Here is a 15,809-nt window from a genome sequence, read left to right on the forward strand (position 1 = left end):
TGCAGCGCTGAGGACGGAGAACTGAGGCTCCCTGCTATTGGGGTAAGGATTTTTTTATAGTTAGGGTTTCGTGTGATAGGTCATGTAGTCTCAAGGAGAAAGGGGAAGGGGGCTTGGGAAATACGGAAGGAGGATTTAGGTCCGTAAGTGTGAATTTTAACAGTCTTTTTGGCTCTGTTTACATAGAGGCTTAACAGCTTCTAAATTGTCTTGGTCCTGGGGCCTCCATCTGTGCCAGAGTCTGTTTCCTGTTTGTTTGGTCAGCTGAAATCGGGGCTGGAGACTGGGTGGAGTCTTGATGGTACGGTTGTTTTATCTCCTTCATTTTGTATTCTCCAAGCCCCTCCTCTTGGAGTTTGGATCTGTGTAGATTTCCTGAATGAGGTGACTGTGAGAACTTAAAGCCTAAGTGATTTATAAATTGTACGTTGTCTCAGGTAGCCCAGAGAAGCAGCTAAGCTCACTTCACTCTCAGGCAAGATCTTGTGATTTCAGAAGGCTAAACTCTATGACCTGTAGGCTGGGTCCCGTGGAATCCTGAAGAAGACAGAAGCCTTCAAGCTTTCATGGGGTTTTTACAGGTGCAAAACCCTGACAAAATAACAGTAGAGGTCTTAGGTGGACCCCCATTAGATGCCAGGCACTGGGTGAGGCAATTCCACACACAAGATCCCACTCAAGTCACAAAGGCTTACTACGAGAAAGGAGCTCAAGGGCACGAGGTCACCTAAATAAGTCACCTTTCAGGATAGGACAAAATTTGGACTTCAGCCAGTTATATGAGTGGTCCCACACTTTCCAGTGCACGATAGTGCCATCATTTCTGACACTTGTCACCACGTCCACTTCCTATTCTAAAATTAAAATCAAAGCACAGTGCAGATACTCAGATAGAGGCAGATACAGTCTACAGTGATGACCGATACCTTACTAAGCACTTACTATGTGCCAGTTCGTTCCATCTTTTCATGCTGCTATAGCTTAACGACTTCAGTATCACTATCCTCATTTGACTGGTAAAGACACTGAGATTTAGAGATGAAGCAGTTTGTTTAAGGCTGCAAGGTGGATGAGAAGAAGGACAGGTTCCAGCTCAAGCCTCCATAACTTGGGAGAGAAGGTCCTGAACCAAGGCACGCAGACGAAGTTCATAACAGACGGGCATGTGCATGACTGTGCTCTTCATCTGCAGCCTCAGGACAAATAGGAGGGCTCCTTGCCCAAGGCCTGCATCTGGATATCGTAGTACAAGTCTCCTTGATGAGCTCGGACTCACCATGAACTGAGCCTTCAGCCACCAGCACAACAACCAGGCTGACAGGTCAATGACCAAAGGCAGGTACTTGCTAACCAATAACTAACTATGTCACCCACTATCATGCTGTAGTGGGTGACATTTCTCCTCCTGCAGGACCTTTACCTTCTACCCAGAAGCTGTGCATAGCCTCACCAAACTCACCCACCAACACGTGTACAATATCACAATGACCCAATTTTCAAATCCAGCTCTCAAAGTCAAGTCTTTTACTATAACCACTCTGTAAGGTATTTATGAATATCCTTATTTGACTGAAGAGAAGTGGTGGCTCAGAAGATGAAGTCAATGTCTCAAGGTCACGTACCTAGAAAGCAGCAAAGCCAGGAGTCAAGACAGTTCTGAGTCCAAACTCCGTGCCCTTTCCACTAAGTCAGAATGCTCCATATGCACATCATTTGCCAGCCTCGTCTCTGAGTGTTCAGTAAACACTTGCTGCCTTGAATTGTACTGAATTCTTGGAGGGACCAAAACATAGTCTTTGGGTCTGATTTGCATTGTGATGGCCAGATTTACCATGGGAAAGACGAGCCCTTTAGGTCAAGACTCCTAAGAACGGGGCCCTGGGAAATGCAGATTTGGAAGCTGAGTAGAATTGGCAGGAACTGATGACTTTTACAATAGCATTTTCTGGTTTGAAAATAATATGCATTCAGGAGTTTCCATAGTGGCTCAGCAGGTTACAAACCCAACTAGTATCCATGAGGATGAGGGTTCGATCCCTGGCCTCGCTCTGAGGGTTAAAGAATCTGGCTTGGCTGTGAGCTGTGGTGTACTTCGCAGATGCAGCTCAGAACCTGTGTTACTCTAGCTGTGGTGTAGACCTGCAGCTGCAGCTACGATTTGACCCCTAGACTGGGAAGTTTCATATGAGGTGGGTGCAGCCCTAAAAAAAAGCAAAAAAAAAAGTGCATTCATTATGTAAAAATTGGATCCACTGAAAACAATAGAGGGAATAAGAATTACCTGCGGTCCCATTTGGTAATAGTGAGTGTATCTCTTTCCTTTCAATGCTTTGTCTTTTCAACATGTATATTTCAAATTAATGTAATTCTACATATACAGATATATACATATAATTCACTCCTTATACTGTTTTTCCATTGAATTTTAAGTCACGAGCTTCCCTTTTCTCATTAAGAAATTATTCAGAAACATAACCTCAGTTGCTACATTATATTCCATTTTATTAATTGTCCATAACTTATTTTACCTTTCTCTATTGTTAGCCATGTAGGCTCTTTCCAGTTTTTGACTATGATATAAAATATCTTTGTATATAAATTCCTTGTGCAATTTTTAAACATTTTCTTAGAGTTTATTCTTTTAAATAGAATTACTGAATCAAAAGTTATGAACATACGTGCTACTCCTGACTCAACCTGCCGAACTGATTTCTGTTGATTCATAGATACTTGTACAAAGCCTGGCATTCTGACATAAATCTAGTTGTTTGAAGCTTTGAAAATATAAAGTAAAATATGTATGTGTGTGTGTATATATATATATATATATATATATATCAGTTGAATAAATTTTGAATTTTAAAGCATTAATCTTTTTCCATGCCCATTGCTTTGATGGAAGGAAATGACTTTCCATAACTGACTTGGAAGATAGATCTTCAGCATCTTTTAAAGAGTGGACACAGAAAAGACTTTCGGAGTTCCCGTCGTGGCGCAGTGGTTAACGAATCCGACTAGGAACCGTGAGGTGGCGGGTTCGATCCCTGGCCTTGCTCAGTGGGTTAAGGATCTGGCATTGCCGTGAGCTGTGGTGTAGGTTGCAGACACGGCTCGGATCCTGCGTTGCTGTGGCTGTGGTGTAGGCCAGCAGCTACAGCTCCAATTGGACCCCTAGCCTGGGAACCTCCATATGCCACAGGAGCTGCCCAAGAAATGGCAAAAAGACAAAAAAAAAAAAAAAAAAAAAAAGAAAAGTCTTTCCTTAGAGCAGATGTCCTGGCTGGAGTGAAACTGTTCATGTTTCCGGGACGGGAAAGCACATCCAGAGGCATCTCCTGGATCTCCACCGCACGGCAAAGCACGCTGAGCATCAGCAGCGATGCCAAGATGAGCTCAGGGAACTCCCTGGGGCTGGGTCTCCTATTGCCTGTCTGTGTCCCTGTGTCAGCCTCGTTTTTCTCCTTAGACGTTTGACCATTTCTCTGTTCCGGCATCAAGCGAGATGACAGTGCCCTGAGATGGCATGCACGGATTTAGAAGGATGGGAAGTGTGCTCGAATCCTACACTGCCTCAGAGACGGTCTCTACTTTTTTGGTGGAAAAAGGCTAGGAGTCGGGTAGAACTCCTAATACCCTGTTTTATTACTTTTCTCAGTCCCGGCCATGGCACTACGGCAGAAGGTACAGTCTGCCTGGCCTGTTTGTGCCGTGGAGGGCAGGAATGCAACAGGGCCTTCCTGGGACTCCAGGTTTTACCAGGACAGATGGTCCAAGAGAGCCGTCCAATCGCTTGACATGGAAAAAACACACACCTATCTCGTTCCCTGGTCCCCATCCCCCGTTCTTGGTGTTGGCTGTGGATTTGAGCCTCGTACTAAATGACCCAAGCTGCCGCTCCATAATTTTGATTAACCTTGGTTTGGGGGCATCTCCTGGTGCTAACAGAGCCAAACTGGCACATGTTTTAAAAACTTAAAAATGGTAAAACATAGGATACACTCAAAAAGGTACAAGGAACACAATGCACAGCTTAAATTGCAGAACAATCCCCAATACGTTCCCAAACCTGATTTAAAAATATTTGAACCCCAAGAGGTAAGTGCTTTCCTGACTTTTGTGATATTCATTCTTTGTTTTGTTAATAGTTTATTGTCCAAGCATGCAACCCTAAATATTAGAGTTTAGATGTTTTTGTGTTTGAGGTGCATGTGTATAGAATCACACGTTCTTTTTGGTCCTTTGTTCTTTTGCACAAAGGCGTATTTGTGAGGGTTACTCATATATATATATTTTTTGTCTTTTTGCCTCTTTAGGGCTGCACACCTGGCATATGGAGTTTCCCAGGCTAGGGGTAGAATTGGAGCTGTAGCTGCCAACCTATGCCAGAGCCACAGCAACGCATGATCTGAGCCGTGTCTGTGACCTGTACCACAGCTCACAGCAGTGCTGGATCCTTAACCCACTGAGCGAAGCCAGGGATCAAACCCGTGTCCTCATGGATGCTAGTCGGGTTCATTAAGTGCTGAGCCACGACAGGAACTCCTGGGTTACTCCTTTTTGGGGAGTAACTGCTTTTCAGTCATTTATATTGCTCAATGGCATTCCATTCTGTATATACCACAGCTCCTTTATCCATTCTACTGCTGGTGAACATTTAGGCTGTTTCCAGATTTCGAGTTAGGTTGCTGTTACAAATAATGCTGCTGGAGTTCCCACCGTGGCAGAGTGGGTTAAGGATCTGACTGCAGCGGCTTGAGTTGATGCAGAGGTGTGGGTTCAATCCCCAACTTGGTGCAGTGGGTTAAGGATCCAGCATTGCCACAGCTGTAGTGCAGGTCACAGCTGTGGCTCAGATTCGATGCCTGGCTCAGGAGCTTCCACATGCCACAGGTGTGGTGATAAATAAATCATTAGATAAATCCGCCATGAGCATCTCTGTACACACACCTCAGTACACAAACACACACACCTAGGAGTGGAACTGATGGGGTAGAGAGGATGCATATTTTCACAACTGGTATAGACGGCCAGGTTCCTAGCGGTTCTATATTACGATCTTTCCAGCAACGCAAGAGTTCTCACGGATCCACAAAACTCCCAGTTTGTAGTGTCAGACTTTTACATTCTCCCAATTGTGTAGAACCGTATTGGGGTCTTTTATGGTTGGATTTTTCACTTCCCTGCTGACTAAGGAGGTTGAGCACTTTTCACATGTGCTTGGCTGGTTGGAGTCCCTCTTTATAAAGTTACTGTTGATTTTTGCCCATTTTCCAATAATTTTTTTTCTCATGGATTTCTAGATGTTCTTTGGTCTGAAATTGATCCATTTGTTGGTAACACGTGCTGCAAATCCTTCTTTCACTGTGTGCGTGGGTTTTCACTTCTAAATGGCATCTTTTCATCAAGAGATGTCCTTCAATTTCATGTATCCAAACTAATCAATAGCTTTCATAGCTAATGCTTTGTAAAGAAATCTCTCTGAGAAGGCTTTCTCTCCCCTGATCTCTTTTTCACTCTTTTTATTGTAGTAAAACATACCTCAGCATGAAATTTACCGTCTTAACTGTTCTCAAGGGCACAGCCGCGGTGTCACCTGCATCACATTGCTGGGCGGTCATTACAAGCATCCACCCCCATGACTCCTTCACCCTGTAAAACCGAAACGCTATTCCCATGCAACACTAACTCCCTATTTCTGCCTCTCCTCGGCCCCTGTCAACCAGCATTATACTTTCTGTCTTCATGAGTTTGACTCCTCTAAACGCCTCGTGTAAGTGAAAACATACTGTGTTTTTCTTTTCGTGACTGGCTTCTTTACTCAACGTGAGGTCCTGGAGGTTCATCCATGGTGTAGCAACTGTGAGAATTCCCTTCCTTTCAAGACCGAATAATATTCCATTCTGTGTATAGACCACACTTTGCGTATCCGTTCATCCCTCAGTGGACCCTGGGTTGCGCCTATGTTTTAACTATTGGGGATAATGCTGCAGTGAACATGTGTGTACACATATCCCTTCCCGACTCTGCTCTCAACTCTTTTGAGGATTTACCCCGAAGTGGAACGGCTGGATCACACAGTTAGTCTCTTCTTAATTTTTTGAGGAACCTCCACCTGTTCCTCACGGTGGCTGTGCCAGTTTGTGTGCCCACCAAGAGTGCGCAAGGGGCTCACTGCTTCACATCCTCAGCAGCATCTGCGGTTTTCTGCTTTTCTGATGATAGCCAGCCCATTGCAGTGTTGATTGCTTTTCCCTGATGATTAATGATGGGGAGCATTTTTCCTTGTGCTTATTGGCCATTCTTCCGTGGTGAAGTGTCTGTTTAAATGTCTGTTTAAAAATGCCCATTAAAATGTTTTTTTGTCTTTTTAGGGCCGCGTCCGTGGCATACGGAGGTTCCCAGGCTAGGGGTCCAATCAGACCACAGCAACGCAGATCTGAGCCACGTCTGCGACCTACACCACGGCTCATGGCAACGCCGGATCCTTAACCCACTGAGTGAGGCCAGGGATCGAACCCCCCTTGCCACGGATGCTAGTCAGGTTGGTTAACCACTGAGCCACAACGGGAACTCCTAAAAATGCCCATTTTAAAATATGGCTATTAGGGTTTTGGGTTTTGAGATTTAGACGTTGTCTATATATTCTGGATATTAGTTCATTAAAAGAATGTATTACAAATATATTCTCCTAGCCTGTGAGTTGGCTTTTTGTTCTGTTCATAATGTCTTTGGCTATGCAAATTTTCTTGAATGTTCATGAAGTCCAATTTGTCTGTTTCTTCTTTCGTTGCCTGGGTCTTTGTTGTCATACCCAAGAAATCTATTCCAAATCCAATGCTGTGAATCTTTTTTCCTATGATTTCTTCTGAAAGTGTTATTGTTTTGGGTCTCAACTTTATGTCCTTGATCCATTTTCATTTTTTAATATATGGTCCAACAGCATTCTTTTGCATGTGGACAACTGTATAATTTAGGATACTTTGGATTGATTTTGGAAATTATTAGAAATAATTCTGACTTCCTGCTGGATTGTATAGGTTTCCTTTTGGTGGAACCCACAAAAAGTACCTCAAAAACGCCAACTGACTCCAAGTGCAAGAGGACATTATTGGGTCATATAAGCAGTAGCAGAGTGACTTTCAAGAAGAGTTTGATCTAGGCTCCAACTCAACGTCTCTGCATTACTTTTGTCTCTGCATAACAGCTTTATCCTCAGCCTTCTTCCCCAATTAACTGCAAGTAACTCCATCACCTCATAGTCTCTCATTGCACCTTCTAGGGACTGGGTAAATTGATGAAGGGATGTTAGCAACCCTAGATACTTAAGAGGAACTGAATACAGGTAGGCCTGTAGCTGAATTCCCATTCGGAGTATTACAGGGTTCTATACCCTAGAGAATGCCTGCTCAACATTGAGTGCGATGGGGAGTCTAGACAAAGATGGGGTCTGCAGAGACCAAGCTGGTCCCCATGCCTGAGTGGGCCATGGCGAGATGCAGACCTTCCGGCACATCTGCAGCGGGAGACACACGGTTTTAAGTGGGAAGAGGAATCGGGAACATAAGTCATAGGAAAGCCCAGAATTTTAAGCAGCTGATGTTGGAGTCATTTAAGGCAGCAGCAGATGCACTGGGGACAGAATTTGACATTAAAAGGCCACGTAGGCAGGACATCCTATTAAACCACAAAGCATTGCTAAGTAACTCCAGAATATTAATTTTGCCCCCTTTTTTATAGATTATTTGATGAAATTCTCCATCTTCCCCCCTGTATTCTAAAACACGTTGCTCACAGTTATTTCTATTATTGTTGTTTTGGCCATGACCACGGCCTAAGTTCCCATGCGGGGATCGAACCAGCGCCAGAGTCGTAGCAGTGGCAACCCCAGGTCCTGCTGAGCCACAAGGAACTCCTGCTCATAAGTCTGTTACTGTCTCTGTCTGGCCACCCAGTATCTGTGGGACTATGACTATTGTCTGGGTTTTGTTTGTTTCAGCTTTTGCTTTTTTTGCCAAATTAGTCTGTTTCTTGGCCTGCCTGGTGAGTTTCCATTAAGTGTTGTCCATGGTGTCTAGTGAATTGTAGTGGCTTTGGTTGGCGTTGTCTTTGGTGAAAGAGGTTAGATCACCTTCTGGCAGCCGCATGGAACCACTGGCAGAGCCTCACGAGGCAGCTGAGGGGAAGGGGGATTTGGACACAGCATTCCCTCCCGTGCTTGCGGGCTGCTTTGCATTCTCATAGCTGTAGGTATACTGCACATCTGTTCTGAGCCATGTCTTTGTGCCACAGAGCCCGAAGAAACTCAAAGCGGCACCCATAAAGGTTTGAGCACCAGGGGCATGTAGGGAAAGGGGGGGAGAGACACAGAAGAGCCTTTTGTAGGATGGGATCTTTGCCTCTCTTTCCAGGACACAAGGGAGCGACTCGCGACCCAGAACCCAGGTCTGAAGCTCTCCGAAGACCTTTGCTAATGACCCTGAACGCTGCTATGGAGCGTGCCTTCTGTGTCAGGGCGGTGCCCAGGCGAACGGGTCGGGGGCTAAGGTACAGGAAGTAAACTGCTCCACCTCTTCGCTGCCATCCCTCCGAACCCTGCCTGGAAGCAGTGCTTAACAAGGACCACCTTCATCCACCGTGGCCAGCACCGTCCTGCCCCTCAGTGACCTGCTTTACAAACTCAGCCGTCAGAACTTCCATTTTAATAAACATCGCTTCATGGCCCATGAGCACAATCGTGTGTCCTGGGCTTTGCACACACTGAGGCCTCCATGAAACAACCAGGTGCCTGAGTCACACACTCTGTTGACGGCGGCTTCTGCTGGGATAGTTGGACAAAACAGCCTGTCGGTATCCTCAAGAAAGGAATGGTTGAGGCTGGGCAGGTCCATCCAGGTCTAGAACCCCAACCCCTGACTTCCGGCCAGGGCTCTCTCTGTGAGGGCCCCTCCCCCCTCTCCCCAGGGATCCTACCAATGCCAGTCCACTCAGACCCCCAGCTTTGGCCAACTCCCCTCCAAGGACAGGAAACCGGGCTGCTCTGGCGTGGATCTTCCCGGGGACTGTGTGAGCTCCGCCCTCTGGTGGCTGCTCAAGATATTACAAGTACCAGGGAGAAAGGCTAAAGGACAGAGCAGGCACTTGGCAAAAAGAAAGTGTTCTACTTTGGGAACAGTCTTTTAGAAAGTGGCCCCAGAGCAATCTGGAATCTCCCGCCATCCCCACCCCCACCCCCACTGTTTTCCGTGAGTTGATTAAGTGGGAAGGATTGAACTCCTAAGGAAACCACGAGTGAGCAGGTGTCTCACACGAGCCTCAGAAATGCTCACGGGCCTCGATGGAGTCATCCTGCTCCTGGCAGTTTGTCCGGAGGAAGGGCCATCGCTCCGGGGCTGTGACGAAAGAGGCACAGTGACTGGGGCCATCCAGAGCGAGGCAGTGTCAGAGGGCAGAGACCCCGGAAGCGGAGCTCCAGCCCCACGCCAGCCAGAGCTGGGCCATCAGGAGCTGGGTGGAGACAAGGAGGCCCAGGAGCAGAGTCATTCAGGAGGACGGTGGGGCTCCAAGGACAGGGAGGCTGTGCCTGTGCTTTCTGGGCAAATGGGAGCCCGCGGAGCTCGGCTGAGCCATCAACTGAGCCCAGGCCCACCCAGTCCAGCCGGCTTGCAGTCTAATTCCAGAATGGCCTTGGAGAGGAGGTTTTTAATACCCTCAGCTGGGGTGGGAGACGGGAGAAGGTACCACTGGGCAGCAGCTGGTGAGCGATAGGAATGGGCTGCGGTTGGGGAGCAGGTGGCTGTGCATGGTGGCCCTGGGTCAACAGTCTGCCAGACCTCATGCTAGGGCTTTACGCTGGACTGTCACCACAAACATGCAGCTGAGCCGCCCCAACCCCTTTTTCTCAAAGAGCTTTCCAAAGTTTCCAAATTTGGTATCTTGAGCCCTGTCACGGAAGTTAAATTATTGAAACATAAAAAGGACATCGTTAATAATTCCTCAACAAACATCACACAGGCGATATAAAGCAAAGTTTCAAGGTGAAACCACACAGGGTACCATCACAAAGTGTATACTTTGCTTAAGTGAGTAATATGAGAAAACTACGATAAGAAAAAGACACTGGAAAATAATGGACCGGGAGAAAATATCAGCTCGGGTCTCAGGCATTAAAGCGAGAAAGCCCTGACAGTGAGCTACCTCCGACAGTGCCCTTGCGTGGCGGGGGACTTCAAAATAGCTAAACTGAAAGAACATTCATCATAATCACGAACTAAGGACGTCTTGTTCTAGACCTTACGTTCCTGTATCATCTGGTGAAGTTTCTCAGCTAAAATTCAGGCTCCAGTTTACTGATCCCCTATGCACCAGGCATCGTACTGGGCACTTCACACATACAATAGCTCTCACTAAAACTATTCCAAAGCACCTTATTGTCCCCTTTGTAGATAACAAGCTGTAACTCTTTTTTTTTTTTTTTGGCCACTCCTGCAGCATACAGCAGTTCCCAGGCCAGTAATCAAACCCATGCCACAGCAGTGACCTGAGCCACAGCAGCGACAACCCCAGGTCCTTAACCCACTGTACCACCAGGGAACTCCTAGAGCCTCTTTTTAAATGCCCACTTATGGAAAAGAAAACTGAGACCCAGAGAGGTCAAGTGATTTTCCCAAGATCGTGCAAATTATTTGAGTGGCTGAGCTGGGACTAGCTGACACATACTCATTCACCGAACAAATACTGAGCCTTGTTCCATGCAGGGGCTCTGCCAGGTGTCCTGGAGATGTTCTGCCCTCCCGGAGCTCACAGAATAAGAGCAGAGCCCACTTGGTGAGCGTGGAGTGGGAAAGATATATCAGAAATCTGTCGAGGAGGAGGTGAGGCTTGCAGACGGGAAAAAAAGAGCCCGGAGGATGAACAGCATAAGCACAGACACATGAAACTGTGAGAGAGGAGAGGATGGATCAGAAGGTCACCGACACCTGCAGTGTGGCCACCTAGTGGCTGCTCAAGACATTGCAGGCAAAACAGAAGGGAGAATGATGGCTCACACTCACTGAGTGCTATTTACTCTATGCTTCCGGCCATGCATTAACTCATTTCCTCTTCCCTGCAGCCTGACAGGATGGGCATCATTTTATCCCTAACTTTCAGATTCATATGCTGAGGCACCTTCATTAGTAACTTGCCCAACACTGCACTTATTTAAAATGGGAGGATGGGATTTGCCGAGAGAAATCTGGCTTCAAGCCCAGGCTCACAGCCACTCAGCTACACCTGCCTGGAGGAGGAAGGCTCACCTCCCAGGTGTAAAGGGATGGGTCCCAGTTGACTCTGTGTTTGGGAAAGGACTTTCTGGTGGCCGTGTTTCCACAAGAGTGGGAAGAAGGGGAAGAGTGGAGGGTTACTGCCAAAATCAGGCAAAGCGGCCCGTCCGAAGAAGGGAAAGGAGGGTGGGCTGGGGTGGGGGTGGGATTCGAGGTTAATCCCGCCTGGGGATGGGTGCCTGAGAGGTGGTGCCACTAACAGCACAGGGGACTCAGTGGCCCATCAGCAACTCCCATCAGAGGTGCCTGCGAAGCTGTGCGGGAGGCGACTACGTCCTGGAGGTACCACTTTGGAAGCAGATACTTCCCGGGAAGGGATGGAAATGAATGGAGTGGATAAGGTCCCTGTGGCCTTCATTCAACCACTACTGATGAGGGAGCCCCTGTGTTCTGGATCTGTGCTGGACACCTGGACATTACGATAAACAAGACAGCTGTGGTCTCTGCCTCGTGGAGATCAGAGCTCACAGTCTTGTTCAGAGGCCATCACCATGACCAACGTGAGACTGTGAGCCCCCTGGCAGGGGGGAGCTTGGAGAGCTGAGGGCAGGAGGTCAGGACCACTCCCCAGAGAAAACGGCCACCAGCCTATGACGTTGAGAGCAGAAGGATCAGATCGGCCATCCCACCTTGCACCGGAGACGGGGCTCTGGTGCTCGTGGTGAGAGCAGCCTCAGCAGAGTGTTGCGCACGAAGGCGGGGAGGAGCGAGTGGAAGGATGGAGGCAGAAGCAGCAAACATCAGCCACCCCACATGGTACTGGATGGGCCCGCTCTCCACTTTCCCAGATGCCTCTTTCCAAATGGACTGTGACGCCACAGCAGCCACACTTGATTTTCCTCTTACACCTACCCCCCGCCCCCGACAGAGAACGCTATGCTGCGGGAGAATTAGCAATGGATTTAAAGTCAAAAGACCAGGGTCCATGCCACCACCCAGTTGTGCAAGGTCACCCCCTCTCCGAGTGTGCACTTTTTCCTCAAGAAATTAGGATGCAAATGAATCTCCAGTGAGAGAGCATCCTACACACCCTCGTGCAACAGCCCTTGGCTTCAGTGCCAAAACCACCGTCACTGCCACCATCACTGAGGCTGGGTTTGTGGGGAAGGCCCTTTGTTGCCTCTTGGCACCTGGAAGATTCTTCCATCAGCTTCTTCCCATCCCCCTGCTCCCCCCCTTGCTCGCGTCCCCTCCTCCTTGTCCCTCTCCCGACTTTGTCAGCTCCCGTCCACCCCGTCCCCCATGGCACACACGGAGCTCACAGAACTGGTCAGGAGCCCGGTTATTCATTTGCAAAGTCCACGTACCGTACTGTACCGGCTCAGCAACGCAGAACGAACCAGCCCCCTTATGTTGGTGCGTCCAGAGGTCCAGGAGAGCAGCCGGGTCCAGCATGTTCCGTCCCCACCAGCCAAGCAGAGCCTCAAGCCTGGCTATTACCCCAACTTGTCACTTGACCTCGGGCAGAAGCCAACCTTTCCTTGGGCTTCAGCTTTCACAGCTCAGTATCAGTAAAAGGGGCTAAAACGGGGGTCTGGCTGCTCGCCGCTCAAAGCCAGTAAAGAGAGGCGAGCTGGGTGGGAAGGAACATTTGCTTTATCCCTGAGGTCGGCAAATGGGGGAGGCTGGACTTGTGTCCACAGGCGCCCTCACCCCCCTGACCACCGGGGGGCAAGAGCTTTTAAAGGAGAGCTTCAGGGGCATAAACAGACGCAGGGGACCACAAGCAGCCAGCGTGTCGGTCGCGCCGCGGCCTGAGCAGCCCCCTTGACGGAGCACCGCGCATCTTCCTTCCGGGGTCAGCCTGGTCCCGTTTCCCTGAGTCCGAATCGTGGCAGCTGATGTCCTGGCTACCGTCTGGTCGGCATGTGGTTCACTTCTTCCACCTGGTGGGGCCCCACGATCGACAGACAGCGCGGAGGATGGGGTTCCGAGTATCACCTGCCGCCCGTGAGGAGAAACTAAAGGGCCCTGACTCTGCGTGACGGCTAAACCATCATTAGTTGGTATTGTTTGGTCTTGACTGTTTTCCTTGGTTTCTGCATCTTCTCACTTCTCCGATTACACTTACTCTTTGGCTGAAGTTCTCTGCAGACCAAAGGCTGGCTGAGGACATAGGGGTGGGGGGTGAGGGCCTTGCTCCAGTTCAAGGTGACTAGGATTTTGCTCTAACACACTGTGCTCCTGCATCCAGCTGAGTCCCTCCTTTCAGCATAACAATCGCCATAAAAACCCAGAAGCTAACAGTTATTGTGCACTAACTGTATACTTGGCCCTATTCTATGTGTTTGTGCAGAGAAAAACACGTTTCTTTGCATCTTCACGACACCTCCTATTAGACAGACACCATGTACTGCCCCAGTCTACGGAGGAGGAAACTGGAGCTCAGGTGACTTGATTGATCCAAAGTCACAGACATTAGCCGTCAGAGCGGGGCTGTGTGCAGGCTGCCTGGCCCAGACCTGGCCTTTCACCCTCCCAGTGGGCAGCCAACTAGAAGACACAATCTCTGGCTCAATTACTACCTGCTCAACGGAGCTTCAGGTCTTTCCTGTGCACCCAGCTGCCCCCAGTCTGCTCCCTGTAACGTTCCACGAGCTCCAAGACGCCACGTGTCCAAATGCATCCTCACCCCACATGCTCCTGATTGTCCTCGGGCACCCACCTGCCATTCTCCGTGCTGTGCGCCAGCCTGAATGGTGCCCATATGCGAATCAGAAAAAGACGCCCCCTCCCCGCAGGCAGATGCAGTCTCACCAGGTTACAGGTAGAGCCGAGGCCTGCACAACCCAATTGGGGGTCCTTCGTGGCTCTACCGTCTTCCAGGCTGCTCAGGCCCAGAGTGGGACTTGGCCTTGACCTCCCTCCACCCTTCTCGCTCATCAAACTCTCTCTGCTCTGCTTCTCCAGGGGGCCAGGGTCTCGAGGGAGCAGGGTGCCGCAAAAGTTTTACTCCTTTACTCTAAATCTTTTTTTCCTTTTTTGGGCACACCCACAACATATGGAAGTCCAGATGGGGGCACAGAATTTGAACTGGAGCTGCAAGTTACACCACACCAATGACACAAGGAGGGGGCGCTGGAGGCCATGCTGCCCTTGAAGCCCACAGTGCAACGTGCTGGCACAACCTATGGGGTCCCTGGGGCCAGGCCCTGGAAAAGCCTCTGGTCCCAGTGCTTAAGGGGGAAGAGTCGCCTAAAGGTGTGAAGTTCAAAGGCTCTGCTGAATCTGCCCTTCCCATTGCAGCCACCAGGTGGCAGCCGAGGCTACAGGCAGAAGAAGAGCAGCCCCTCCCCAACCCACTGCAGACCAACCAGATGGAGCATCAGTGTTCCCTGACCCCGGGACCTTCAGGGGAAAGAGCTTGCGCGAGCAGGTGCAGGTGTGTGTCTGAGGGGTATGGACAGACATACAGCTGGACAGATGACTGGGTTTAGCCCCTTCCTCTGGGTCTCTTCCTACCCCTCAGGTTTCCCTTCCCTGGGCTCAGCCCTGACCTGGGTGCTGGTGATCAGAGAGGAAAGTCACCCCAGGCCTGCCCTTGAGGAGCGCCCAGACCTGGGGCCGGACACAGACCAGTGAACAGACCACACAGGGTGGTGAGTGCAGAGATGGCTGGGGTAGCACAGAGGAAACCCCTAACCCAGGGGTTGGGGACACACTTCCCAGAAATGGCTTCTGGGCTGAGCCTAGAGAACTTCCCGCGAGTCTCAGACACATACATCATGTCTGCGTCTCCCCAGCAGCCTCGCGGGGAAGGCATGACAGGACCACTTCTCCTGGCAAGTGCACGGAGCATCTGAAAGGCCAAGTGGTCCCACACGCAGTGGGAAGAAGAGCTGGCACTTGAACCAGAGCCTGCACGAATCTTAAGCCCGAGCTCCTGGCCACTGTATGTACTGCTGGGAACTTAACACTGGGAGGAGGGCCAAGCTGGGGGGTCCAGGCCCTGGGCCAGATCTAGAGGGAGGCAGATGCCTCCCATCTACGGCCCAGTGCAAGTCCAGGCATCTGACTCACCTGTGGGCTCGGTCCAAGGGGATCAGGTAGGAGAACAGAGGGTCACAACTCTCTGCACCCCCCCAACCCCGCTCCTCTACCCTGGGCCGGAGGAGGAGAGGCCAGCAGCAGTCCCATCTGATGGCTCCCAAGCACAATGAGCAGTAGTATTTCTGCTCGTGTCCCTCTGAGCGGGAGGCAAGTCACCTTGAAAACCATCCCAACGCCCTGCGTCTCTGTCTTACTAACAGGTGACACTCAAGCTAGATCTCCGCAGCCTTTTTTCAAAACCAACTCCAGGCCGGAAGTTCCCCTTAGAGTCTAACTGAAGTAAGCTGTGCTGCCATCACCTTCGACTCTGCAGTTCCTGTGTGCAGCTTTTCGTGGGCGAGTTAAATGCTGACCCCATTGTGTGGAGGCTCAGCCTTTCCTTCTATGGCGAAGTGTTTCCTTCTGGCGTAAAGGGTGGCTGGGAGATAAAGCTTTGCC

General features: G+C 49.6%; 1 protein-coding gene and 1 long non-coding RNA gene across 3 annotated transcripts in view; both read left to right on the forward strand.

The window, feature by feature from the left end:
- The window catches only part of LOC110255328 (cytochrome P450 4X1-like), a 44,055-nt gene extending 35,323 nt beyond the window's left edge, over positions 1–8,732 (forward strand). The window contains exon 13 of the mRNA XM_021096702.1: positions 8,409–8,732. The gene's annotated coding sequence lies outside the window, so the exon portion shown is untranslated. The remainder of the gene's footprint in view (positions 1–8,408) is intronic.
- Positions 10,534–15,765, forward strand: LOC110261235. Of its 2 annotated transcripts, none has more exons than XR_002345219.1 (3): positions 10,534–13,327; positions 14,568–14,920; positions 15,068–15,765. It is a non-coding gene; the product is annotated as an uncharacterized LOC110261235 (long non-coding RNA). The 2 variants fall into 2 exon arrangements; XR_002345220.1 differs by lacking the exon at positions 10,534–13,327 and having other exon boundaries at positions 13,746–14,920; positions 15,068–15,213; positions 15,572–15,765.

This window comes from Sus scrofa, chromosome 6 (genome assembly GCF_000003025.6).
Source record: "Sus scrofa isolate TJ Tabasco breed Duroc chromosome 6, Sscrofa11.1, whole genome shotgun sequence".
In the NCBI taxonomy this organism is placed as follows: domain Eukaryota; kingdom Metazoa; phylum Chordata; class Mammalia; order Artiodactyla; family Suidae; genus Sus; species Sus scrofa.